Source organism: Acinonyx jubatus, chromosome B1, assembly GCF_027475565.1.
Source record: "Acinonyx jubatus isolate Ajub_Pintada_27869175 chromosome B1, VMU_Ajub_asm_v1.0, whole genome shotgun sequence".
Taxonomy (NCBI): Eukaryota; Metazoa; Chordata; class Mammalia; order Carnivora; family Felidae; genus Acinonyx; species Acinonyx jubatus.
Genome location: NC_069382.1, coordinates 72600166 through 72627707, shown reverse-complemented (window position 1 = coordinate 72627707; position 27542 = coordinate 72600166). Strand labels below are relative to the sequence as shown.

The following is a 27542-nucleotide window of genomic DNA, read 5'->3' as shown; positions in this document are numbered from 1 at the left end:
ATTATGGAGCCATTCAGACTAGGTCCTGCTAAGGTCCTTGAATATAGAATCCACTAACATAATAAAATGGTTATTTTCCACTACCTAGTCTTGGGGGCAGTCTGTTAGACACAACAGTTAATCAGAAGAGTTCCTTACCCACCCTCTGAAGGTGACCAATGAGGTTTTTAAATATCATTATGAACTCATGGATTTAAAAATATTTTCTTGTTTTTTAATTTTATATTTTATTTTTTATTTTTTTAAAATTTACATGCAAATTAGTTAGCATCTAGTGCAACAATGATTTCAGGAGTAGATTCCATAGTGCCCCTTACCCATTTAGCCCATTCCCCCTCCCACAATCCCTCCAGCAACCCTCAGTTTGTTCTTCATATTTATGAGTCTCTTCTGGTTTGTCCCCCTCCCTGTTTTTATATTATTTTTGCTTCCCTTCCCTTATGCTCATCTGTTTTGTCTGTTAAAGTCCTCATGTGAGTGAAGTCATATGATTTTCAGACAAGGACTTTTTAAAACACCAAAAGCATAACCATCATAAAATCATCATACCTAACAACATTTTCAGTAATTTAAAAAAAAAATTTTTAATGTTTATTTTTGACAGAGAGAGAGAGAGAGAGAGACAGAGCATGAGCGGGGGAGGGGCAGAGAGAGAAGGAGACACAGAATCTGAAGCAGGCTCCAGGCTCTGAGCTGTCAGCACAGAGCCTCACGCGGGGCTCGAACTCACAAACCATGAAATCATGACCTGAGCTGAAGTCTGACGCTTGACCGACTGCACCACACAAGTTGCCCTTACAAGAGCTTTTTGAGATAAAATTCTCATATCATTTACTTAAATTATACAATTTAATGATTTTTTAGTATGTTCACATAATTGTGCAACAATCATCACAATGTTAGAACGATCTGCCATCCCAAAAAGAAACTCTATATCCAGTAGCAATTACTCTTCATTTCCCCTCAACTCCTAAGGCAACAAGAATGCTCTCTGTCTTCATAGATCTCTCTATTCTGGACATTTCATATAAATGAAATCGTACAATACATTGTCTTTTGTGTATGGCTTTTTCACTCAGCACAGTGTTTCCAAGGTTCATCCATGTTATAGCACATATCAAAGCTTCATTCCTCCTTCCGGCCAAATAAAAGTCCATGATATGGAGATACCATAATTTGTTTATCCTTTCATCAACTGATGGACATTTACATTGCTTCCACTTTTTGGCTCTTACCAATAACACTTTAGGGATATTCACATACAAGTGTTGTGTGGACTGATGGTTTCCGTTCTCTTGAGTTAATACCTAAAGTAGAAATGCTGAGTCATAGAGTAACTGTATGTTATACTTTTTGAGGAAATGCCAAGCTGTTTTCCAAAGTGGCTGCACCATTTTACAATCCCACCAGCTGTGTGCGATGGTTGCAGTTTCTCCAATGGCTCCAGTCTTTGCCAGCACTGGTTATTACTTGTCTTTGTGACTGACTGTAGCCCTCCCAGGGGGTGTGGCTTTGATTTGCATTCCCTCAGTGGTCAATGATGTGGAGCCCTTTATCTCGTGCCTGTCCATTTCTACATTTCCTCCCTTGAAGGAATAGCTAGTCAGTTGTGTCATTTTCTTAATATCTTTACTCCTTTTGAAAGAGAATGTTGTAGCTATGATCTTTTCACGTGGACTTTTTTTTCCTGGTATGCTTACAATGTCCATAGTTTAGCAGTTCTGCATTTATTCTCCTTTTTGTCCTTAAGAACTTTATATGGAATTAGACTTTTTCTGTTGTTCATTTTCAAGCAAAATTAGTTTTCCTTAATTTTAAAGGAGGCAGGATAACTTTTCTATCTTCATAGAGCTCCCTCTTGGTTTTTGATTGTGCGTGTGTGTGTGTGTGTGTGTGTGTGTGTGTGTGTAACTTGCTTTCTGAGATTGTCTGGCTCTGTTCCCCTCTAATACTTTTATCTAGATCTTTCTTTTTACTTCTCTGTGTCGTCCATGTCTTACTCTATGTGATTGCACAGTTTCTCTTCTTTGTAGCACTCTACGCCTTGAAGGAGCCTCTAGCTGGGCTCTGGGGAGTTGCTGGGAGTTAGACTGAGCTTACGATGGACCTCTGTATTCACCTACCGTTGGAATGAACAAGCCCCGTCCAGTCTCAGCTGCTCCTCTCAGACTGTTCCAGTGAACACCTAATGGCTACTTTGGGGTTCTCCGGTTCAAAGTTCTGTCAGATGCCTCACCGCCTCCCTCTGCTTTCTTCTCCACAGATAGTGATTGGCATGCATGTCTTGTGTCTACTGGTGGTTTGCTCCCATTTAGTTGTAGTTTGGGATTTGTGGGGTTAAATTCCAGTCCCGTGGTAAAGGTTGTCCATGGGTTTTTGGTTTTGATACTTAGTTGCTCAGTCTGTTTTTATGAGGGAATTTGGTGTGATTTAAAAACTATGCTGTCAGGGTGCCTGGCTGGCTCAGTTGGTAGAGTATGCGACTTTTGATCTGAGGGTCATGAGTTGAAACACCATGTTGGGTGCAGAGCTAACTTAAAAATAAAAATTACAGGGGCGCCTGGGTGGCTCAGTCGGTTGAGTGGCCGACTTCGGCTCAGGTCATGATCTCACGGTCAGTGAGTTTAAGCCCTGCGTCAGGCTCTGTGCTGACAGCTCGGAGCCTGGAGCCTGTTTCAGATTCCGTGTCTCCCTCTCTCTGACCCTCCCCCGTTCATGCTCTGTCTCTTTCTGTCTCAAAAATAAATAAAAGTTTAAAAAAAATTTTTTTAATAAAAATTACAAAATTAAAAAAATAAAACTATGCCATTACTACTTCCATCCTTCCAGAATCCCTCTCGGACCATTTCACTGACAACAAAATTTAATTTGCCTTTCATTTTTGCTATTTGCATTGAACTTGATTTATCTGTATAGTGCAGACTCAGGTTAAGGTTATTAGTCATTTCAAATAGTGTATGTTTTTCATTACTAGAGCTGAATGCTATTGGCACTCTGGGCTCATTCAAATCACATGCAGCAGTCAGCATTCTTCAAGGTCAGTGATTCAACAGATCCACCTAAGGCCTCTGACCAAGAGCTGAGGCACACCAGATCAGGCTGTGGCTCATTTTTTCTGGCCCTTTTGCATATCAACTATGCATCTTTCTGGTAGATTACATCTTACTAAGAACTTACTAGGGACATGCTTTTTGAAAATTTCAGCATTTCCCCTCCATTTCCATGTGCTAAATGTCTGGGATCCAAGGGACTCTGGACTCAATACAAACTTAGAGACCCCAGAACAAGGATAACCTCAGTCTAGACCAATCTCCTCTGATTGCAATGTGCTTGCATTGTGTAATCACTCGCTCAACGGGCATTTATCAAGTGCCAACTGTATACCAGACACATAGGGCTGGATGCTAAAAACATAAAGGTAAATACGATGTGCTCTTGCCCTTCCGGGGATAGAGGAGAGTGATACACAAATATTAATGGTGATGCATGGAAATAATTGTTAGAATTGAAATACAGGTTATGCAATATGCTATAGGGGAGGTGCAAAGAAAGAAGCAACTGTTAATAGGAATTCCTATGGCAACAAATAAAACTGCATTCTATGTCCTATGTCTGTATCCTATGTCCTAACCTGAAAGTCTGTGTATTGGTGGAAGGCAGTAAATATGGCAGAGCAGCATGGAGACCCTGAGCTTGTCTTGTCTCTGAAATGCAGCTAGATCAGCACCAAACCATTTTGAACACCTAGAAAATTTATCTGAGGATTAACAAAACAACCTGCATAAATTGAGCCACAGAACTCGGCAGGTACACGGGGTGGCGAGGTGAGCGGGGGGGGGGGGGGGGGTGGGAGAGAGAAAAACCGCGGAGGGTAGGGAGCTGTTTTTGCAGAGAGAGGGCAAAAAGAGAAAGGGGGAGAGTGTGGCACCTCAAGATCGTGCAAGAAAAGCACTCCCCCAAAAGTAGCTGGAGAGAAAGAGAGAGAAAGAGTGAAGACACTCGCAGGGGACTGAACAAGAAATCTGTTCCCCAAAACCTTTGATGGGAAGAAAGGAGAGGGCTTCAATACCACCAGGATTCTATAAACAGTGGAGCGCAGAGTCTGAAGGTCTGGAGCTCAGTGCCTGTCGGTGCTCTGGTGAGGAAGCAGGGCAAATACCCAGGAGCAGGCAGTGGGGTCTGAGGGGTCCATGTGACACATGGGGAGAAGCAGTTCCTCTGCTTGGAGAGCATTTGGTAGAGGCCATATGGCCTCCCCACAAGCAAAGATCCCAGCAGACCCCCGAGAGCAGCCACATTTGCTAGTATTGGGACAAAGATGCCAGAGTGAGGTGAAACCTGGCACTGACTGTGCTGTGGTTTGCCATAATCTCTGAACCTCTGCCGCTGCACGATCGCAGGAATGTTTTCTGGGGCAAGCATCACCTGGCCATTGCTCAGCAAGACCCTCCCCCAGAGAGTGGGCACAGGTCCAAATCGTAGGGGTCTCTGAAGCATGGGGCTTTGAAACACAACCCTATCTGAGATAAAACTCTGGAGGGAGGTGCTGCCTGCCAGGCGGACAGATTGGACACAGACAGGGCAGAAGCAGGAAGTGAGATGGAGGCCTGAGACAAAGGAGGGGTGCTTGAGGTGCTTGATTGTGGGTCAGTGAGAGCATGAAGTTCTGTGTCAGAGACTAGGAACCTCTCTAGGCAATGGCAACCTCTATCAAAATGCCGCCAGCATTCTTCACAGAATAAGAACAAACAATCCTAAAATTTGTATGGAACCAGAAAAGACCCCAAATAGCCAAAGCAATCCTGAAAAAGAAAACCAAAGCTGGAGGCATCACAGTCCCAGACTTCAAGCTGTATTACAAAGCTGCAACCATCCAGACAGTATGGTACTGGCACAAGAACAGACACATAGATCATTGGAACAGAATAGAGAACCCAGAAATGGACCCACCAATGTAGGGCCAATGAATCTTTAAGCAGGAAAGGACATCCAATGGAAAAAAGACAGTCTCTTTAGCAAGTGGTGCTGGGAAAACCAGACAGCGACATGCAGAAGAATGAACCTGGACCGCTTTCTTACACCATACACAAAAATAAACTCAAAGTGGATGAAAGACCTGAATGTAAGACAGGAAGCCATCAAAATCCTGGAGGAGAACACAGGCTATTTGACCTCGGCCACAGCAACCTTCTGCACAGCAAAGGAAATGATCAGCAAAACTAAAAGGCAACTGACAGAATGGGAGAAGATATTTGCAAGTGACATATCAGATAAAGGGTTAGTATCCAAAATCTATAAAGAACTTATCAAACTCAACACCGAAAAAACAAAGAATCCAGTGAAGAAAAGAGCAAAAGACATGAATAGACACTTCAGCAAAGAAGACATCCAGATGGCCAACTGACACATGAAAAAATGCTCAACGTCACTCACCATCAGGGAAATACAAATCAAAACCACAGTGAGATACCACCTGACACCTGTCAGAATGGCTAACATTAACAACTCAGGCAACAACAGATGTTAGCAAGGATGCAGAGAAAGAGGATCTCTTTTGCACTGTTGGTGGGAATGCAAACTGGTGCAGCCACTCTGCAAAACAGTATGGAGGTTCCTCAAAAAATTAAAAATAGAACTACCCTATGACCCAGCAACTGCACTACTAGGTATTTATCCAAAGGATACAGCAGTGTTGTTTTGAAGCGGCACATGCACCCCAGTGTTTATTAGCAGCACTACCGACAATAGCCAAAGTATGGAAAGACCCCAAATGTCCAGCGACTGGTGAATGGATAAAGATGTGGTGTATATATACAATGGAATATTACTTGGTGATCAAAAAGAATGAAATCTTGCAATTTGCAACAATGTGGATGGAACTAGAGTGTATTATGCTAAGGGAAATAAGGCAGAGAAAGACAAATGTCATATGACTTCACTCATATGTGGAATTTAAGATACAAAACAGAGGAACATAAGGGAAGGGAAGCAAAAATAAGATAAAAACAGAAAGGGAGACAAACCATAAGAGAATCTCAAATACAGAGAACAAACTCAGGGTTGCTGGAGGGGTGTCGGGTGTGGAGTAGGGCTAAAGGGGCAAAGGGCAATAAGGAGGACACTTGCTTGGGACGAGCACTGGGTGTTATATGTAATGATTGTTTGTTCTAATTCTGTGAAGAATGCCAGTGGTATTTTGATAGGGATTGCAATACTGTAGGATTTTAAATGTGTCACCATCACTCTGGTTTTCAAACAAGAAAAGAAGTAGAAAAAACTGCCTACAGAAAATGACGGTGGCATAAATCCAGACAGAATAGTTTGAAGCAGATACTAGAGAAGGCAAATGCCAAGCAGGTGTTTTCAGAGTCATAGAGACTTTGAGCGAGCATGGCAGGCAGCATCTTTGTGACTGAGAGACTCAAGAGACACCCGGGGATGGTCACGTGTGGAGCAGCAGGAACAGGGACTTCGCAGGCCCTTCACAGCAGGGGGAAAACAAATGGAGCTACCCCAGAAGTCCACCAAGGCCCCCTGTCTCCTCCAGGTTGGGGAGAGCAGGGAGATTTTATTTTATTTAAAAAAAATTTTTTTTTCCAACGTTTATTTATTTTTGGGACAGAGAGAGAGACAGAGCATGAGCGGGGGAGGGGCAGAGAGAGAGGGAGACACAGAATCGGAAACAGGCTCCAGGCTCTGAGCCATCAGCCCAGAGCCTGACGCAGGGCTCGAACCCACGGACCGCGAGATTGTGACCTGGCTGAAGTCGGACGCTTAACCGACTGCGCCACCCAGGTGCCCCTAGAGCACAGAGATTTTAACACAGGTTTTGAGAAAATGACCCACTTGCACTCTTGATGCAGACAGAATAAGAGAGTCTGAGCTATGTTAGAAAGGGACAGACATTCAATTCATCTTGGACTTAATCCAGGAAGCTTGTCAGCCAGGGCTCCAGAAGCTATATTCTGGTCAGTAGCACCACCAGAAGAGGTCTCCTAGAGCCTGGCTCCTACCTTCTAGCACCTGCTTCCATTTCCAGCTGTCAGGACATAGAAGCTGCCATCTCAGCAGTGTCAGGAACTTCAAAGTAATGAAGCAGGTACCTGCCTTCCCTACCCAGGTGGACTGTATCTCAGAACCATGAATGAAAAGTCTGGATGCCTCCTGAGGCTGACACTCTCTAAACACGGCTTCTCCTGGCTCATATCCCCCACCCTCCCCAAACACTTCAAACACTGAGGCCACAGAATTGCACATGACTCCCAGGATGTTCAGCCAACTGCTAGACAGAGTGTGGTGTTGGCCCAGCATCAGACTTACTGAACTGATAAAGAATTGCCATGGGCCTGAAAAACTGAATTTTTCTAAATTAAATTCTATTTAATATGTCTCAGGGGAGATCTATACTATTTTAAAAACTGTCTCTGTAGGAGAAAGAAGGAAGGGAAGGTTTCCTCCCATCATTGAACTTTTTTTTTAATTTTTTTTTTAACGTTTTTTTAAATTTATTTTTGAGACAAAGAGAGACAGAGCATGAACGAGAGACAGAGCATGAACGGGGCAGGGGCAGAGAGAGAGGGAGACACAGAATCGGAAGCAGGCTCCAGGCTCCGAGCCATCAGCCCAGAGCCCGACACGGGGCTCGAACTCACGGACCGTGAGATCGTGACCTGAGCCGAAGTCAGACGCTTAACCGACTGAGCCACCCAGGCGCCCCCATCATTGAACTTTTTAAGATGTTTGTTGGTGGTGGTTTTGTTTTTGTTTTTGTTTTTTGTTTTTGTTTTCTTTTCCCCCATGGATTCAGGGGCAGAGTGTGGACAGACGCATGGCAGGCATTTAATGTCAGGGATTCTTCAGTCTGATGTACTGGGTATGAGCATTTCAGGAATGAGAACCGGTGTGGGTGGCTAGGGGTGAGAACAAGCCCCGAATGGACATCCAGCCAAAGCAGCCTAGAGGCTCCCGAGGGCAGAAACTGCTCCCCAGGTTATGGGAGTCTGGCCCCAGATTCCACAGCATCTGCCCTGGAACAACTTCCTATCCAGTTTTAGCCAAGAATCACTGACCACAAAGTGGGATCAAGTGTTCCTGGAAAACAACAAAGGCTGGTGTTGGTTGAAAGGGAGAGAGCACCACACAATCTAATTAGCATCAGCATCCCTATCGTCAACCTCTGAACTCCCCTGCTGTGGTCATGTTTAGCCCTTATCTGAAAAGAGAGACCCCCCCCCCCCCCCAGCCTGTGGGATCTGGTTGTGGCTGGTGGCTTATCTGCAATGACAGAAGCTTCTATGACTCAGAGGGCTAAGCGCCTCTTTTCTTCTTTTAAACAAAAGCCTTTGGTAGCAGAAACACTCATGTCTCTTATTTTCTACAAAGCATAAAATATACACACCTCTTCCAAATTCTAAGAATTACCATATTGTGATCGTTTGCTGTGACAATGAAATGTTACATGTGCCAGAAAATGTCTTGGGTGGGACTCTATGAAAGTGTGTTACACTTAGAATCTGATAAATAACTATTTGAACACACAAAATGGTACGATTATCTCCAGGACTGACTGAATCTTTCTCTTCTCCTGAAAAGGATTTATCAAAAACCTTTTACAGAACAGGGTCCATTGTTCTTTTATGATAAGAAAGAGCATGTAGAGGCTGAGATATTAGGCCACCTGAGCTCAAGTCTGGCTTCGCCATTTGTATGCACTGGGATCTGGGGTGAGCTGACTAATCACTTTGTGCCAAACTTCCTCATTTGTGCCATGAGCCTGCTGCATTGAGCTGCCATGATGATTCCCCGAGATAAAGCCTGGAAAAAAAGATTAACCCAGTGCCTGGTACAGAGAAACACTCAGTAAATGTTAGCTGTTATTATTGTATTCAACAACTGATTTTCTCCCCTACCCTTTGGGAATATATCTATTACACAGAATAATATCCATACCACTTTAGTACTCTTCTTATCTCAAGTCAATTTCTGAATTTTACAAACCAGTAAATGCAAATATAGGCTATAAACAGGGAGGGATCATTTTTTTAAAGTTTATTTTCAGAAAGAGCAAGCAGGGGAGGGGCAGACTGGGGGTGGGAGGGAGAGAGCAGCAGAGAGAGAGAGGGAGAGAGAGAATCCCAAGCAGGCTCTGCCCTGCAGCACAGAGCCTGACTGGACCAGGGGCTTGATTTCACAACAAACTCTGAGATCATGACCTGAGCTGAAACCAAGAGTCAGGTGCTTAACTAACTGAGCCACTCACGTGCTCCAGGGAGGGGTCATTCTTACACCCAATGAATTAAAGAAAAAAACCCAGATGCCATAAAACATACAGTCTGAAAGGAGGCCTGTGCCTCTACTCCCAGGGTTGTCTCCTATCATGCACCAAGAAAATGCAGAAAAGTCTTTGCTTTCAGTATCTGCAGGGGGAGTGATTTTATGTCCAGTATCTGCCCTAGAAATACCCAGGACCTCAGCAGCTCAGCATACCCACTGTGCATTTGCAGACCAGTGAATGCTAAGCCTTGATTTACACTATGTCTAAAATTGCAGACATGGACAACAGGCTTCCCCAGGCACACAGGGAGCAGCAGCCACAGGACTGGCCCCAGCTTGTAGGAGTACAGAGAGTACAAAGCGGGCTCAGAGAGGGGAGGGGTGGGCAGAAAACATTGGAGATAGTGCACAATTAAAAGACTAGGCCCTCAATGTTTAGGTGTGGCCATAAAGTCACAGGGCCTCAATACAAGTCAGAGTTGTTTTTGTGTTTTGTTTAAGTAATTTCTACACCCCATGTGGGACTTGAACTCATGACCCTGAGATCAAGAGTTACATGCTCTCCTGACTGAGCCAGCCAGGCACCCCAATTCAGTGACGAGTTTTGATAAGCACATTTTAAATCATATAATTAAAATAGACATAACATGAAATTTGTCACTTTAGCCATTTTTAAGTGTGCAGTCCTGTGGCACTAAGTACATTCACATTGTGCAACCATCACCACCATCCATCTCTAGAAAGGCACAGTTTTGTTGTGGTTGTTGGAGACGGGAGATCAAGGATGAAATTTTGTTCAAGAAAATGTCATAAACCCATGTAACGTGTGTTCATATAGTCAGGAGAAACTGAGGTTTAACAGGGATTCAGGGGAAGTGACCCCGTGGTGGGAACCCAGCAGAGTTCTGTGAGCAGTGAGACTGGGATCCCTCTGGGATCCCTCTGGATCCCTCAGTCCTCACCAGATTCCTGCTGACTTAGTTCCCAGTGAGGACTATGGTCGTTTGGGGCAGAATGGAGGAAAAATGAGTTAGATTTTGATTCTGGACCTTTCTCACACCCTTTGTCCCCTACCTCCTTCCCTCTTGTTCCCGACTCAAAGGACAGGTTTCCCTTAGCCTTTTATTAAGTGTCCTGCGGAGCTTTGATTCCTGCTCCCATGTGCAACCCAGGAGCCTTTGGTACCTGCAGTCCTTCTCATTCTCAAATCATGCTCCCAGCCTCCTCCAGCCCACAGTTCTTGCTCTTGTCTCAGGTGGCACAGTGCAAGTTCCTGAGCTTGGGAGGCAGACAGGCCAGTTCAAAGCCTCCCCCCATCACTGCTGTATGCTCTTGGCCAAGTCCCGTCTGTTCCTTCAACTATAAAATGGGAATTAGATCCCTGCCTCCCAGAGCGTGGGCTGGCTAAAATAAAAGACTTACGTAGAGTGCCTGGAGGAGGTGATCCAGACATGCCAGTTCCACTCGCTGGGGTGGAACACATTGCAGGTTCTATTTTGTTTTTCTTTTCCTTTCTTTTTTCTATTTCAAAAAGAATAAATATTACTGACACTCAATATATTGGGCCCACGTTATGCACTTTTGGGGCTGTAGCAATGAGAAAAGGCTACACTGCAACGGAAAGAATGTGGCAAGGACACAAAGAAAGACAGCAGAGTGCTGTGCACACAGTAGGTGCACAGTCGCGGTGGTCAGAGACGGCGCAGACCAGGAGGTGACAGGGCTCTGAGCTTCTCCAGAAGGAGCTATTCCCTTTGGTCTGAGATGGGAGGTTTCAGGCAGAGGGTGCACAGGACTTGGACTGATGGGATGGGAGAGCAAATGGAGAATCTCCCACGTGGACAACTTCTGCAAGGTTTCTCCGCCCCTCCTTTGTGCCCCGCCCACCCTAAGAGACAACTGGTGGAGGATGGTTCACTTATACACAAGAAAGAGTTTTGTGGGGCGCCTGGGTGGCTCAGTTGGTTAAGTATCCGACTCTTGATCTCAGTGTTGTGAGTTCCAGCATGGAATCTACTTAAAAAAAAAAAAAAGTTTTGTGTTTGCAGGTTGTATCAGGGAAAAGTGATAATGAATGGCTGTGGTCTAGATGAAACTCTGATGTGATTTCAACTGCGGGGGACAGGCTTGACTTGAGAAGACTACGGAGAACTGGTTAAGTACACAGACTTTGGCTTCAGACCCAGATGTGGGTTCCAGCTCTGCCTCACACGTGCTGTGTGATCTCTTATTTAACCTCTCTGGACCTCAGTGTCCTCTATAAAATGGAATTGCAGCATCAGGAGGTTTATTCAAGGACTAAATGAGCTAATGCACATCACAGTGCCTGACATATAGTAAGCACTCAAATGTCAACGATTATCATTGGAGAAGCATAAAGTGGAAAAAATAAGCTTACATTTGTTCAAGAAATGATTTTAATTTTCTTTATATTCAAATTGCAATGAAAGTTTTAAGGTAAAGGTGGCAAATCGGATTCTGAGGATCTGTCTTTGGTCACAAGTGTGATGTATTTATTTTTTGTGCTACTGATGTTCTCCAGAATTGCTATATCCATTTTGAGGATTCTGTCTTCTCAAGTGGGTCAGATAATCAGCAACAGTTACCTCTTTTCTTTTGTTTCTACAGTTTTTTCCGCCTTGGCCTTTTCTAGGGCATTTGCTTCAAGAATTTGCACATATATCCTATGCTGAATAGCAGGAGAAAAGCTTTATGAAGAGCAAGTCAGTGGGAATTACTGAGTGTCAGGATGTTGGGCAGCGGTCAACTTGGTATCTGGATGTCAGAAGTCTAAAATCTTGAAAAGTGGTTGTGAAACTTATGTGAAAGGTCTATGAAAGAGTAGGCAAAATGGAACTTTTAGGTGATGTCTAAATGGCACCCTAGTTTCAATCTGAAAATCTTTAAGCTAAACATCACATGTATTTTTTATTGCAAATGACAGGAAGCTGAAACAAGGCTGCCTTCTAAGACAAAGGGATTTTACCAAGTCAGTGGTAACTGACAATCTAGAGGCACTGATTTCAGATGAGGTTGAATCTAGCTGCTCAAAAGATGCCACCTCGGCCAGGGTTCTCTCCTCCCCATGTTGTCTTATATGGTGTTGCCTTTATTTTCAGGCTTCACAAGGTGGCCCCAAGGGCAGCTCTGGGGTCTCCCTTACTGAAAAAATGGCTGTGGCAGGTCCAAAATTCACATCCTTTATACCACATCATCCAGAATGGCCTCTTCTCCCAAAACTGTTCTAAGGGTAAGAAAGCGTATTTTTCTCAAGAGCCCCAGCAAACATCTTGTTGGCTATGACTGTGTTAGTGCCGATCTCCAAGCCAATCCAGGTGACTTGTGGGCACAGGTAGGTGTGCTAGTTGGTTTAAGCCTACCAGGCTTAAACCCAAATCAAATTTCCTTTGGAAATTTGAGGTCCTGTTTCCAATAGAGGGAATAGATGCTCAGTAGCTAGTAGTAAATGTGTGCTCTAGCATATTTTTAAGAGGGACCGTCAAATTCACACAATTTGTGCTTAAGATTTGTATACTAAGAGCAAAGGCAAAACAAATGCCTATTTCTCATGTGATTTTTTTTTTTCCTGTTGGTGGGTCACAACTATCAGGAAGATTTTAACACTTGGAAGTTTTGCACCTTAGTACTGACCTGGAAGGAGAGAGGGTGTGACATTTACAGATAAGTAACTGAAAGCCAAGGTCAAATGAATGGAGGACCTAATTAGTTCCCTGAACAAAGAAACGTCTGGTGCCTTCAGGGCCCGCTCCCTTCTGAGGGTGCTGCTGGCTCCAGTCCAAAGGGCTCTGCAGTATTTGGCTTCTGTTATTGTCTCACTTAATCCCAAAGTACATTGCTCTTTGACGAATACTAATATATGTTTTTAATGTTTAGACGAATCAAGTGTGCCTTAAAAGGAAAACCGTGAATTTAGTGAAACAGGGTGCTCAGTTTGCAGTGACAAAGGAGACTGGAAACGGCGGCGGGAAGCCAGCAGGGCCAGCCAGACTAGCCCTCAGTGGCTGTGTTCCTCCTCTCTCGGCCCAGATGGTGACACTGAGTGCACCCCGGCTTCTAGCCCAGGCAGCGGCTATCAGGACACGTGGTTTCTATAACAATGGGGCTAAATAAAAGGTCTTAACTCCAACTTTTAATGACAGCTTAGAAAAGGTTTTAGTAATAGAATTGAAGCAGAGGAAAGATATATAATCAGATTTTCCGTGCCTGGAATTGCTCGGGGCGGTGTGTGTGTGTGGTGGGGGGGGGGGGGGTACTATTCATTTATTCGACAAATATTTGTCAAAGACTCACTATGGGCCCAGGTACTGGGGTACAGTGGTGAACACATACACAACCCCCTGTCCACATGGAGTTTACAGGCAAGCACGGAGGAGACAGACAATGACCAAATGACTATGCAAGTCCACTGTGTACGGGCTATGGATGAAAACATATAGGCATATTTAGATACTATTAAGAAAGTCTTAAAGTCTGTGGATTAAATGTGTAGAGAAACTCCCAACGTGGAATACCTTAAGATAATGGATAAAATATAAAAACCATAATCTTTAGGGGCACCTGGGTGGCTTAGTTGGTTAAGTGTCCAATTTTTCATTTTGGCTCAGGCCATGATCTCATGGTTCCTCGGTTTGGACCCAGGCTTGGGCTCTGCACTGATAGTGTGGAGCCTGCTTGGGATTCTCTCTCTCCCTCTCTTTCTGCCCCTCCCCCACCTCTCTCTCTCAAAATAAATAAAAAACCCACTATCTTCCTTTTTGTCAGTTAAGGTACAATTTACATATAATGAAATGCACTGATTTTCAAAAAAAATTTTTTTTAAACATCTATCTTTAAAAAATTTTTTTAATGTTTGTTTATTTTTGAGAGACAGAGACAGAACGTGAGTGGGGGAGGGGCAGAGAGGGAGACACAGAATCTGAAGCAGGCTCCAGGCACCGAGCCATCAGCACAGAGCCTGACACGGGGTTCAAACTCACAAGCGGTGAGATCATGACCTGAGCCCAAGTCAGACACTCAACCGACTGAGCCACCCAGGAGCACCCCCCCAAATTTTTTTTAATGTTTATTTATTTCGGAGGGAAAGATAGACAGAACTGAGTGGGGGAGGGGCAAAGAGAGGAAGATAGAATCTGAAGCTGGCTCCAGGCTCTGAGCTGTGAGTACAGAGCCTGATGTGGGGCTCAAACTCACAAACCATGAGATCGTGATCTGAGCCAAGGTCAGTCGTCTAACCAACTGAGTCACCCAGGCACCCCCACCTATAAGTCTTTGGGCAGACATACATTTTCATTTCTTTTGGGTAAATACCTAGGAAAGAAATGGCTGTATCATATGGCATGGTAAGCAGGATTCTAGAAATGACCTCCAAGGACCCTCTCCCCTCTGAGTGTGAGTGGATCAGGAGAGTATAATGAGATACCAGTCTCATGATTATGTTACCTTACATGGCAAACAGAGATTATTCTGGGTGGGCCTAATGTAATCACATGTACCCTTCAAAAGTGGTAAACAAAAAAGGAAGTCAGAAAGATGTGAAGCACACAGTGTGTCAATGTGTCCTTACTGGCTTGATTATGGATGGGGCTCCTAGAAAGGAGTGTAGACACCAGCTGACAGCTAGTAAGGAAATGGAGACCTCAGCTGTGCAACCACTAGGAACTGAATTCTGCCAACAGCCTGGATGAGCCTGGAAGCAGATTTCATCTTAGAGCTTCCAGAAGAGGACCCAGCCCAACTAACACTTTGACTTCAGTCTTGTGATGCCACGAGCAGACAACCCAGCCACATTGTTTCAGATTTCTGACCTTCAGAAATATGAGCTAAGAAAGGAATGTAGTTTTAAGCCACTAAATTTGTGGTAATTTATTATGGCAATAGAAGGTAAATATAGATGATATATGTATGTTTAGCTTCATAATAAACTGCTCAATTGTTTCCAAAATTGGTTATACCATTTTATACTCCCACCTGCAATGTATGAGAATTCCAGTTGTTCCACATTATTGCCAATACTTGATATTGCCAGTCTTTTTCATTTTTTAGCCTTTCTTGTGAGTGATATTTCATTGTGGTTTTAATTTGCATTTCCCTAGTGACTGACAATATTAACCATCTTTTCACGTTTTATTTGCTATCCATATTTCTTCTTTAATGAAATGTCTGTCCAAATTTTTTGCCCATTTTAACTTAAGATTTTTTTCATGTTTATTTATTTTTGAGAGAGAGAGAGAGAGAGAGAGAGAGAGAGAGAGAGAGAGAATGAGTGGGGGAGGGGCAGAAAGAGAGGGAGACACAGAATCCAAAGCAGGCTCCAGGCTCTGAGCTGTCAGCACAGAGCCCGATGAGGGGCTCGAACCCACAAACTGTGACATCATAACCTGAGCCAAAGTGGGGTGCTTAACTGACTGAGCCACCCAGGTGCCCCTCTTTTGCCCATTTTTTAAACGGTATTGTTTATCATATATTTTCAAAGCACTGCCAGGCTGGTGGCAAAGGAAAGGGAATAGAAGGCAAAACTGTGAGAAAGCTTGGTTGTAGGGGAAGCAAGGGTGGAGCAGGCCTTGGCTGAGAGGCAATGGAGGAAAGGAGGTGCCTGCCAACCCCAGAGTCTGAGTTTAAATGGGTCACGCTCAGAGGGCAGGAGATAAAAAACATGTGGCTTGAGCAGCATGGAAGGCCAGAACCCCTGAAAGGCCAAAACAATGGTCATACAAGAAAACAACTTGCCTGCATGAAGAGATGTTACCTGTCTCAGCCTTGGTGCTGGGCGAAGTACAGAAAAATCTCCCTGAAGTAGTCCCAGCTTTGGGCTTCCACTCACAAGTATTTGAGCCTGAAATCTGTACCTCCTAGAGAATGTAATGTACAGGGACCTGACACTTTAAACCTAAAATTTATTTTAAAGCAGCTCCATGTTAGAAGTGCCCCCATCTCCCCAGTTCACCTATCGGGATCACTGCACTGTAATGCAGGACTCAGAGAGGTCCCACTGGTAGAGTTCCAAGGACATGAATTCACCATAAATAAAAGTCACTAAATAAATAAGGTGGTGATGAAGATCATCTGAGACAATAAACCTGCAAAGACTATTAATACTGGAATGATCGGATACAGAATATGAAGTGTGTTTGACATTTTTAAAGAGGTGAGATAATGGAATAAAAGCATAACAAAGAGAAAAACATTCAAAGTTGACAGATTACATAGAAAAAAAAAGTAAAAATTACAAGACATCTGATTACTCAACAGCAACAACAAAGCCAGAAGACAGGTGAAGGATATCTTCAAAGTGCCAGTTGAAAGTAACCATGAACCTAAAATTATATGGCATGAAACTACATTTCAAGAACAAACCCAAAATAAAGATATTATCAAACCCAAACCAGGAGATTTGAGTGACAAAAGCTATCCCTATGAATCTTCTTAGGGATACACTTTAAGGAAAAGGAGAAGGATCCCCGAAGAAGATTCTGAGACACAAAAAACAATGATAAGGAATTTCAGTAACAACTGTGGGCAGATATAAATAATACTGCACATATATGATGATAATGTCTAATTGAAGGGTCAAAACTATCCAAGATAGAATTAAAAGCCTGGAAAAAATAGCTCCCAAATTGGGATTACTGCATTTGGCAAAAGGAACACATTTCATTCTTCAGGCTTTACACCACTGAATCCTCCCAACTACCTTATGAAGAAGGTGTTATTATTAGCCTTTTTTCTTTTTTCAAATGAAAAGACATATATAGTAGCCTAGAAGAATCACCAAGGACGTAAGCCAGGTCGGTAAGATGTTGATCTGATGCCTACTCTCTTGAGCCCTCTACCATGATGCTTTCACTGGGAATAGCTGTTGTGGAAAATATAGGCAAGTATAAAGAAATACAGACAAGTGATATAGACAAGCGTAAAGCTAAGAATTCCCCTGATTCATGACTGTCACATGTGTAAGTACACACAACACAAAGTTTTGAAAAAGATTGGGATCATACATATTTGTTGTTTTGAATCTCACTTCATATTACCAGTTAATATAATATTCTAAATATAGTTATCTTGATCTTAATTATTCCTTGGAAAGATTTTAAAGGATTGCATTGCTTAGCGTGTTTTTAACCTCTTTACGCCTATTCTTCTGTCTTCTACAATGCTCCCTCTTTTTTTAAATTTTTTTTAAGTTTATTTATTTTTGAGAGAGAAAGAGTACAAGCGGGAGAGGGGCAGAAAAAATGGGAGACACAGAATCCAAAGCAGGCTCCAGGCTCTGAGCTGTCAGTGCAGAGCCTGATGTGGGACTCAAACCCAGAACCAAGAGATTATGCCCTGAGTCTAAGTCAGATGCTTAACCAACTGAGCTACTTAGGTGCTCCTACAATTCTCACTCTTAATTTTTGTTAGAAGTAAAGATAATCTGCTTACTACTTAAAAGAAAAGTTTATTTTGAGAGAGAGAAAGAGAGAGAGAGAGCAAGCAGGGTAGGGGCAAAGAGAGAGGGAGAATCCCAAGCAGGTTCCACACTGTCAGTGCACAGAGCCCGATGCAGTGCTCGAATTCATAAAACCATGAGATCATGACCTGAGCCGAAATCAAGAGCCATCCAGGAACCCTAATACTTTTTATTCTTTCAAGTTTGAAATGTATTAGGTGAGGGAGGTGGCTATTCTATAGCTGGGTATACACATTTTTGTTTTAGAGATCTTCATTTGCAAATAACCATCTGTGTCACACGATTACAAAATTATGTGCTTCAGAGCAGATTCAGGATACAAAATGTGGATTTTCAAAACATGCAAATTAGATGGTTCTTCTTGACAAAAGTCTTTGCTTTATGACAAAATTTCCTGTATCCGTTCTTTTACATAAATTGTTTCCTTAAAATATGGAAATATCACTTCCTTTATGGAAATTGGATACATATGGAACTTCACATAAATGCATTTGTATATATGTGTATATAGATGTATATACATATATACAAATATATATCTTTCAGTCTCAAGCCAGAGATTAATTAATATATTATTATAATGTGTATAGTAAAATCTCATTAATTCAAATATGCCACTAATTTTAAGCTTTTAATAACTCAGATATGAAATATAAGGTTTATGGTAAGGTGAAAGCAATATGGGGTATGTGTTTGTACGCAATCCTTTTACGGTTTGTATAAAGCTCATTAACTCGTTTCATTTTATTGTTTTAGTACCGACTTGTGGTTTGATGAGTGTAAAATATCCATATCCAAAAGTAACACGATGGCATATGAACATTTAAATTTTTAACGAATTTGGATACAGATAGTCTCATCCACCCTTCCCCATTTTCCCCACCTGAAACTTCACTGAAATAATGAGTTTAATTTTGCAACCAAGTGTTCATCATAACCTGATGGTGCAAGGTTATAATCAGAACAATTCCTGGGTTTCTGTGTAGGAGATCATCCACAGCCAAACAAATATGATTCCCACGAAGTCTTCCCCTGTTCCACACATTTTTTATGGGCCTCTCCTCCCTTCTACCAGGAGCTAGCTAGTGCAAAATAACTTTTACATAGTATCTTAAGCAGAATAGAGAAAAGTAAATATGCAGAAGGGAATGATAGAATTCGTTCTAAAGCCAAGTATAAATTTGTTTGCTGGGGGGTGGGAGGGGTGAATGATGCGGTGCCCCGGGGTCTGCATTGTCCATTAACCCCATCCGCGTTCAGTCTTGCGCAGCTCGGTCTCCATTCCCAAGTATCACTGCCCTTCTATTTTTGCCCGATTACCGTTGTGAATCTGAATCTGTGATTTAAAACAGGCATCCTTTGATATTCTTCCTGGACCGCCTAGTGCTAGGTCGCAGTTGTCAGGGTAACGGCGAGTCTGAAGGGAGAACCGGCTTCCACGGAAGTTTCCACGGAAACCGCTCCCTAAAGAGACAGGTGCGGCCGGCTGGGCTGCGCAGAGAAGTACCCTCGGGGCAGGGCGGGACCCGGGGCGGGGGGTGGGGAGGCCGCGGGGCGTGGCTGGCAGGCTGCAGGGCTCTCAGTATGGGTTAGGTGTACATATATTTAGAAAGCACTGCTTACGGGGAGATATTTCATTTGCAAAACAGAACAACTACTTCCTTCCAGCTTGATAAAATCCAATCGCTCTCGAGGAGCTGTCAGCGCGTTGGAGATGGTCCAGGTCAAGGAGGATCTGCAAAGGAGCCCCCCCAGACAGTAAGGTTCTGTTGGCCAGAATTCTCCGGAGAGGCGGGAACGTTAGCGTGAGCCACTAAAACGTGAGGGAAAAGAGTTTGGATGAGCTTCCTGCGTGCGTTTTGCAGGGTGCCAGGATATCCTATCAATGCCCAGAAATCTGGTTTAATTAAGGCTGAGGTTTGCTGCGTTCTTTTACGTAAGTCCCCCTTACACTCGAGACACAGGTTAGGTTAACTAGAAAGGCACCCGCCTCCTGTTTGGTTTCACAAATACTGTGGTGGAGAGTATCAGATTTACGCCCCGAGCGATTAAGAAAGAGCTGAGGTTTCTGGAGAATTCCTGGGTCAAGGCTGGCACTCCTGGTTGGTCCCTGCACTGTGATGCCAGCTGCGGCATCGCTGGGACTGAGGCAGGGTGACTGCGGTTGAACAGGCGGACCTCAGTCCCCAGCCTGTCATCTTTGTGTCTCTTTATGGGGGGAGGGGCCGTCTGACACAGTTATTAAACCTGGCAGCTGCGTTGGCGGCACCGCGGAGCATTTTGAGTGAGCTTGCAGAAAATGAGGGGCTTTGAGCTGGTCGCCTGCTAGTCACTTCTGGCTGCCTGAAAGGCGGCTCTCGGCGCTTGCTCGTCTTAGCGGTGGCGCGGGGAGTGCGCGCACTATCCGAAGACAATTGGAAACGTGAGTATCTGTGGCTCCGCGCGGCTCCCGGGCGGTTCGGCTCAGAAGGAGGGCTTCCACCCGAGCGGCCGCGACGCAGGAGAGGCGGATGCGCTGGGGCTGGGGCCGCCGGAGGGCCTCGCCACGCGCGTCGCCACGCCTTGTCTGGAGGTGGTGCGCGCTGGCGCCGCGAGGAGGCGACAGCCGGGGCGACTGCAGGAGGGGGCTGGAGCGCGCGGTTTCTAGCGCGTGGCTTGGGAACGGGTACACAAAGAAGAGATCCTCGGGCTGGGCAGGCCGCGTGACCCTGTTAGCTCAGGTCCTTTTTGAGGAAGAGGAGACGACGCATTTTACGGTTGGGTCGAAACAATGAGATGAGACCAGGGTTCTCCCTCCCGAGGAGACCTTTGTGCGCCGCGCAGTGACCGCCCCGGCGAGTCCCGCAGGGGCCTGGGCGTGGCGGCAGCGCCAGGAGGGCGGCGCGTAGGTGTTCCTTTGGGATCTCAGAGCCTTTGGGATTTCAGAGCGTCAGGGGCCTCCGGCTCCCGCCGAGCCCCGAGCTCAATCCTTCCTTTCCCCTGATCACACATTGGGTTCTAACTGGGCAGACATTTTATGGAGACCAGACATAAAACATTAATTCCCTTCTTTCTCTTCAAACTGTGAGTGTGTAGGGGTGTGGTGGTTTTTTTCCTTACTATCGATTGCTGGAGGGAATCTTGTAGTTCAACTTGTTTTTCTGTTTTTTCTCTGGACAAGATTTCCAACCATACAGAGCTGGCATCTTGCAAGGGGCGCTCTGTGGTTTATATATTAATTAGAAAATGTTGGCTTTTCCCTAGGCGTTGCAGGGAGCGTTTGCCAGAGTCCGTTGGCTCCAGAATGGCAAGTTCAATGTTTGGTGTGCATTTTGATGTGTGTGTGTGTGTGTGTGTGTGTGTGTGTGTGTGTGTGTGTGGTATCATGGAGACTCAGTCTCTGTTCTTGCTGGATGTAAAGCCTAAGTGCTGGTGTCTCTGAGGCTCCATTTTTTGATGTGGAATCTGGTACCCAGAATCAGGGGCCGATGGCCATGGAAGGATTTACCTTCCCAAAGGAGCCAACCAAAACCAGGATTCCTCATATGTTGGGTGTGTGGGCAGTCAACTGTGGGCAACCTGCTTAAGCTTTCCAGGCCTCGGTTTCCTAATCTGTAAAATGGGTGCAACAAAATACTATCTCATTGAGATAGGCTAACGTTTGTGTTGGTCTTCCAATTCCATCTTACACTAAGCAGCATTTCTGTTATAATTTGACAGTGAAGGATTCGCTAAGAAATTAGCTTAGAGGGGCACCTGGCTTGCTCATTTGGTACATCATGCAACGCTTGATCTTCAGGTTGTGAGTTCAAGCCCCACGTTGGGTATAGAAATTACTTGAAAAATAAGATCTTAAAAAAAAAAAGGAAGGAAATCGACTTACAATTTGCCTAAAAACAGACTAAGCTATTGATTGTAAATTACTTTACAGGCAGAGAACTAAAACTACTATGGGCATGCTTATGTCCCCTTGAGTTTTACATATCAGGTTATGGCCCTGGGGAAAGGTTGATGTCTCTCTCGCCTGAAAATGAGACTTGCTATTTGGTGCTTTAACTTGTTCTAAATCTTGTTTTTTCCATCCTGGAGTGTGATTTCTCAGGTTTTTGCAGTTGAGTTCCTTGTTAACAAAAATCAGATGATGATTAGGTGAAAATTTTAAAAAGTGTTGTGAAAAGAAATTAATGTGATTCTGAGATAGTAAGTATGACATTCAACCAGAAATAAATACCACTACTGAGCTACTCCAGTAAAATAATGGGTAGGGTATTGTTTCTAATTTTGTCCATTGTACTTTAAAAAGAATGTGGAGAGGGGCACCTGGCTGGCTCAGTTGGAGGAGCACATGACTCTTGATCTCGGGGTTGTGAGTTCAAGCCCAGGTTGGGTGTAGACATTACTTAAAAATAAAAAAAAAAAAAATTAAAAAACGTGGAGAAGCTGGAGGAGAGGTTGAGAATGGATGAACCAAAATAATGAAGCAAAAAGAAGAGAAACTAACAAAACAAAACAAAAACCTAGGGCCATGTGAGGTGCTAGAAGAATAAGAGAAAATCAGATTTTGGTAGGATATCATGAAAAACTTTAAAAATGGTAAAAGAGTGAAATAAGCCACTGAGGTGTTTCAAGAAGAGAATAATTTATGACCTGCCTTTCAGGATCCAGCCTTAGCCATTTGTAAACCTGGCTGCACATAAAAATCACCTGGGGACTTTAAAACCCTTCTTTGGCTTGGGTCCGTCTCCAGGCCCAGGTCCTGACTTAATTGGTCTGAGTGCAAGTGTGGATATTTTGTCAGAGCTCCCTAGGTGAAACACTAGATAGAGAAACATTTGTCTTGCCTAGGATGGCAAAGTCCATTGCTGCAGGGGGCCAAGCAGGGATCATAAATGCCTGAGGAGGTTCAGGGGCCTGGGGTGGGGCGGTGGGGGGGGTGTGTGTTTAACTCCAGAGGACAGCTGTGATCCAGGGGTGGATGTCAGCCAGCTCTGCCCGATCTTCTGTTTTATCAAGGGAATCTGGAAATCTAGTTTATTTATTAATATGAATTCTTCAGATCTTTAAAGGTTAGTAACTAATTAAGAGTAAAGCACTTAAAAGTATGTTGTACTTGCCAAACAAAACACACCTGCTGAAGCTGGCCCACAGGCTAGATTAGGCAACCCCAGCCATAGACCTCTCCTTCTTTCTGAGGGAGGAGCAGGGGCTGGCTAGCCGCTCTCCCAGGACCTCTTCTAGCTTCAGTTCTGGTTTTACTTAATACTTTCTTTTTAACTTAAAGAAACATTTCTTGGCCTCATTCTCTCTGAAGGCATGTGTCTTCTTGGCTAAGTGTCTACTCCTCAATAGATCTCTCTGGATTTTTTGAAAGAAGAAAAGCAAAATTCTCTAGTTCCCTAACCTTCTCCTAACTTCAAGTTAAGAGTCTGGTCCCTGGAGATTAGGGTAGTGACTGTGGACCCTAAGGTAGGAGATAACCACTCCTATCCCTCCTGGATATTTACCACTCAGAGCTCTCTGGCTCCTTCTGCTGGTCATGGAGATGGGGTGAGTGGAGAGTGGGAGCTTGATCCATGGCATGGGAGGCCTGGGAACTGCCTGGAAGCTAACTTCTGGGGTCTGTTTGGTTGGGGAAAAACAAACCTGCATATAAGCAGAACCAGTGTTGATGCATGAGCCACATAAATGGACTTTAAAGGTTCCCCGTTCACACATCTCTTAAATTTTCCTCTACTTTTCCCTGAGCCGCACAAGCAATGGAAAAGAACATGTCTCCATGAGCAGGGAGGAGGCATTCACCACCACTTTCCATATATAAGAACTTGTTTACCAAAGGTATAAAAAATTCAGACCTAAAAATGTGATTCTACTGGATTCTTCCTGCCTCTTCCCATTGGGCTAGGGCTGCTGTTACTTTGTTTGGATGTGGAGGTGGGTGGCGAAGCAACAGGAAGGCAGGATATCCATCTCTCTGGCTAGTCCTTCCCTGTAGTGCTAAGAGCAGGGTGCTGCCTCCCTCCCTTCCCAACGATGAGGCACTGAGAGCCTTCTAGGCTGACCACAGACCTGTGTGTGCAAGGTGGCAGGGACTCAGCATGGAGGAATGAGCATTTACCCCAGAGCTGATGAGCAGAAGCCAGCTTTGTTCAAAATAGCTTTGTTAAGCAAGGTGGCACTGTACCTAAATGAAACCAGCATTCTTTAGCAGCTGCCTGTTTCCCAGAGAAAAGGAAAGGAAATAGGTGTTTCTGGGTGCCAGAACCAAGAAATATGTTTCTTTGAGGGACAGAAGCCACATCAGCCCCGGCATTGAGCTGCCAAGCCTTTAGCTGGGACCCAGATGCTCCACTCTGGTATAATCTGCCTCTCTTCTAGTGAGTGCATGAAAAAAGGGGTTGATTCTTGTACTGGATTCCTAGATGAATGCATTTCACCTCATCAGCCCCTGCCTCCAGCTGGGAACCAGCTTCCGGGGACCAGGATGTGTGATGGGGTGTCACGAGGCTGTTTTGAGGATCTGACAGGGCTTCACTTCAAGCCACAGGACTGTGCAGCCTCAGGACTATGGCCCAGGAAAGGGCTGTACGTAAGATTCCTCCTACTCCGTGCTCCTTTTAGTCAAGGGATCAAGCTGTGGAGTGTACTTTGGGATCAGCCTTACATGATGTCTGTGTTTCTTCCTGCTGTGGCTGAGGCTGCTTGTTAAATACATCAATTGCCTTGCCCTAGAATCTGGAACAAGTTCTGCCCTTTTCTGGCCTGATAATGATAGGTTGCCTATGGAAAGTCCTGGGCAATGGATTTGTCTACCAGGCTTTACACAAGCAGCTGGTATTTTTCCTTGAGGTATTTTATCTGGTTGCCTCTCCACTCTAGAACTTTCCTGTTGTCTCTCCCTTTTTGGCAAGTTCATTGTTTTGTTTTGTTTTGTTTATTTTTTTAATGTTTACTTATTTTTGAGAGAGAGAGACAGAGTGCGAGCAGGGTTGGTGAAAGAGAGAGGGAGATACGGAATCTGAAGCAGGCTCCAGGCTCTAAGCTGTCAGCACAGAGCCTGATGCAAGCCTCGAACCCACGAACCGGGGGTCATGACCTGAGCCGAAGTCAGATGCTTAACCAACTGAGCCGCCCAGGTGCCCCAGCAAGTTCACTCTCTCTTTTTTTTTTTTTAACGAGTTTTAAAATTTTATTGAAATTCAATTTAGAATTTAACAATTTAATACAGCATTATTTTGAATATTTTCTAACCAGTATCTTCACCTGCTTTACATGATTTCTGGGAACAACTTTAAAGAACTGATACTTTCTGCTTAATTTCCCATAATATGTCAATTATACATTCATTAAAATCTCAGATAGTTCCCGCAAGTTCACTCTTAACGTAAGATCTACTTAAGTCTGTCCAGGAACAAAAAGAAAAGTTAAAACACCAATCCATGTTTTTGAACTTCCTGTTGGTTGTACAAAAAATTAGTGAAGGGGAAATTTGATACTGTTGGCTAAAATGCAACTGTATATTCACATGACCATCCATCTCCGTCTTGCATGATCAAAGATTCTTATTATAGGAGATTGCTAGAAGGTAGACAAGTGTCAGTAAAGTGTCCTGCAGGCTGAGAAGTCACTTTAAGACCAAAAAACAAAGGAAGCCACCGCACACCCTTTATGCAAAGTTTTATTCAGGGTAACTTACTGACCAGGGGATTGGGCAGATGGGCAGATAATCCAGGCGGTAGGCAGCCATCCTTCATCTCTAGTCTCCACCACGTCCAGACCTCAGTCCCCAGCTTTTATAGAGCAAGGGGCATGGTGGTGAGGTCCCAGGTTAGTGGCCCCATTTGTGTGCCAGAGGATCTCTACTAGTTACCTAAAGTGATGCCTTGACTGAGCCACGTTAGGGAAGATCAGAACGAGCCTTCCCGCATTCCAGTCAGGTCATACATTAACCTCCTCCACAGGGCCTGGAACATGTAGCCCCAAGGGAAGTCATGGTGTGGGCATAAACAAAATGGAGGGTCAAAGATGGCGTCAGTGTTATCAGCACTCCTACAGAGATTAGTAAGAATATTACTGAAGCTCAATTATGTAATACTATGAACTGTAATTGGTTAAAAAAAATAATTCCATTGAAAGTTTTATTTTAAAGTAGATTATTATCATCATCATATAATAGCGAACTGAAAAGTAAATTATCCTTTTAATGTATAATTATATATTATGGGTAACAAGATTCCCCCAAATTACAATGAAAATGTTAAATCTATTAAATAATTGCTTTTTTCCGCCCACTGAGTATAAAAATGAAGCATGTGGCAGTTTCTAAAATTAGCTCTTGCTATCATGTTTCGAAGAAAAGATTTATGCACAAAAAAAAACCAGGTAAAGAATATAACAACACATCAGGTAAAGTGGTGACCTGACTCATCATATGATAGAACTAGTGACACAGATGGGCTGATCTACGCCAAGACCCAAAAGGGGGACACTGATGTTTGCAGGTGTAGTCAGGCTACTCTGTGCTGGCTCCTGAGCTTTGAGAGAGGGTCCGGAACTGGAAAGGTGAGTGGAGATAGAGGCACATGTCACCTAAAGACAAACAGCTTACACAGTAGCTTGAAGGGCTGCATGAGCATGGGTTTATTTGGCTCTCACTTTGGATAGTTAATGGGGAGAAAGAAGAGAGGCCTTCTTTCCGGAGTCAGATGATTGGGATTTGTATTCCAAAAGTGTGTGACCTTCAGCTATTTAGTATAACGTGCAGAATCTCAGTTTCCTCATATGTAAATGGGGGCAGCCATTGCATTATTTTAAAGAAAAAGAAGAATGGGGGCACCTGGGTGGCTCGTTCAGTTGAGGGCTGGACTCTTGATTTCTGCTCAGGTCATGATCTCTTGGTTCATGAGTTTGAGCCCCCGAGCCAGGCTCTGCACTGACAGCATGGAGCCTGCTTGGGACTCTCTTTCTCCCTCTCTCTCTCTCTCTGCCCCTCCCCTGCTCGCTCTTTGTGTCTCTCTCCCAAAATAAATAAAAATGTAAAAAAATAAGATAAAGATAAAGAAGAATGGATGTCAAGTGTCCAGCATGGCTCATGGTAAGTATTGTTATCAAGACAAAGACAAAAGATGGGACTTTACCTGACCTCAGTGTCAGAATGAGGACTTTAAACTTGCTCCCAGGACAATATAGAGCCACTGTAGAATCTTTAGGAACTGAAGGCTTTCTTCTACCACTTCTACAAAAACGCATTGCATATTTACACATTCCTACATGACCATGTATACCTCTGCTTGGGTTTTATCTTCTGTCTTGCATCTGTAATTCAAACTTCAATACTGTAATTTGTTCAAATTAATCAGGATTTAAGTATAGTCCCTAAAATCTGTAAGAAGACCATCTCCCAAGATGGTTTGCCAGGAAACCATGTGACCCTGGTCAGTGTTGCATTGATTTCCAGCCTTTCTGGAGAACTATTAGTAGCTCAGAGATTAATACTGTAGTAAGCTGTGACAGCCAGGTAATACTGTTCCAGATGGACCTTGTGGAAGGAACTTCAGTGCTCAAAATTTTTTATTGTATAGCATTACCTCACTTCCACTAGTGTATTATTCTTCTCAGACGTTTCCCCACAACTCATTATTTTGAGCTATTCTAAGTAAAAGTTACAACTTTACTATGCTTTTGGTTTGACAATGAGTAATATGTACCCACTGTTCTATCTCTATTTTACCACCTTCCAGAACTGTTCAGTGCAATTTTTAGAATATGAGTCAGTTGCAATCTTCACACTGTGGTTTTGAAACATCTTTTTATGACCCTTCTG

The 27542-nt window shown here is 43.9% G+C and overlaps 1 protein-coding gene across 2 annotated transcripts in view; it reads left to right on the top strand.

Moving 5' to 3' along the window:
- Positions 1-19364: 19364 nt before the first annotated feature.
- The window catches only part of TRIM2 (tripartite motif containing 2), a 158947-nt gene continuing 150769 nt past the window's right edge, over positions 19365-27542 (top strand). The window contains exon 1 of one of the 2 annotated variants that reach the window (XM_053216852.1): positions 19365-19501. The gene's annotated coding sequence lies outside the window, so the exon portion shown is untranslated. Of the gene's footprint in view, positions 19502-19729; positions 20166-27542 lie in introns of those variants that run through there. The other variant, XM_053216853.1, reaches the window with a different exon arrangement.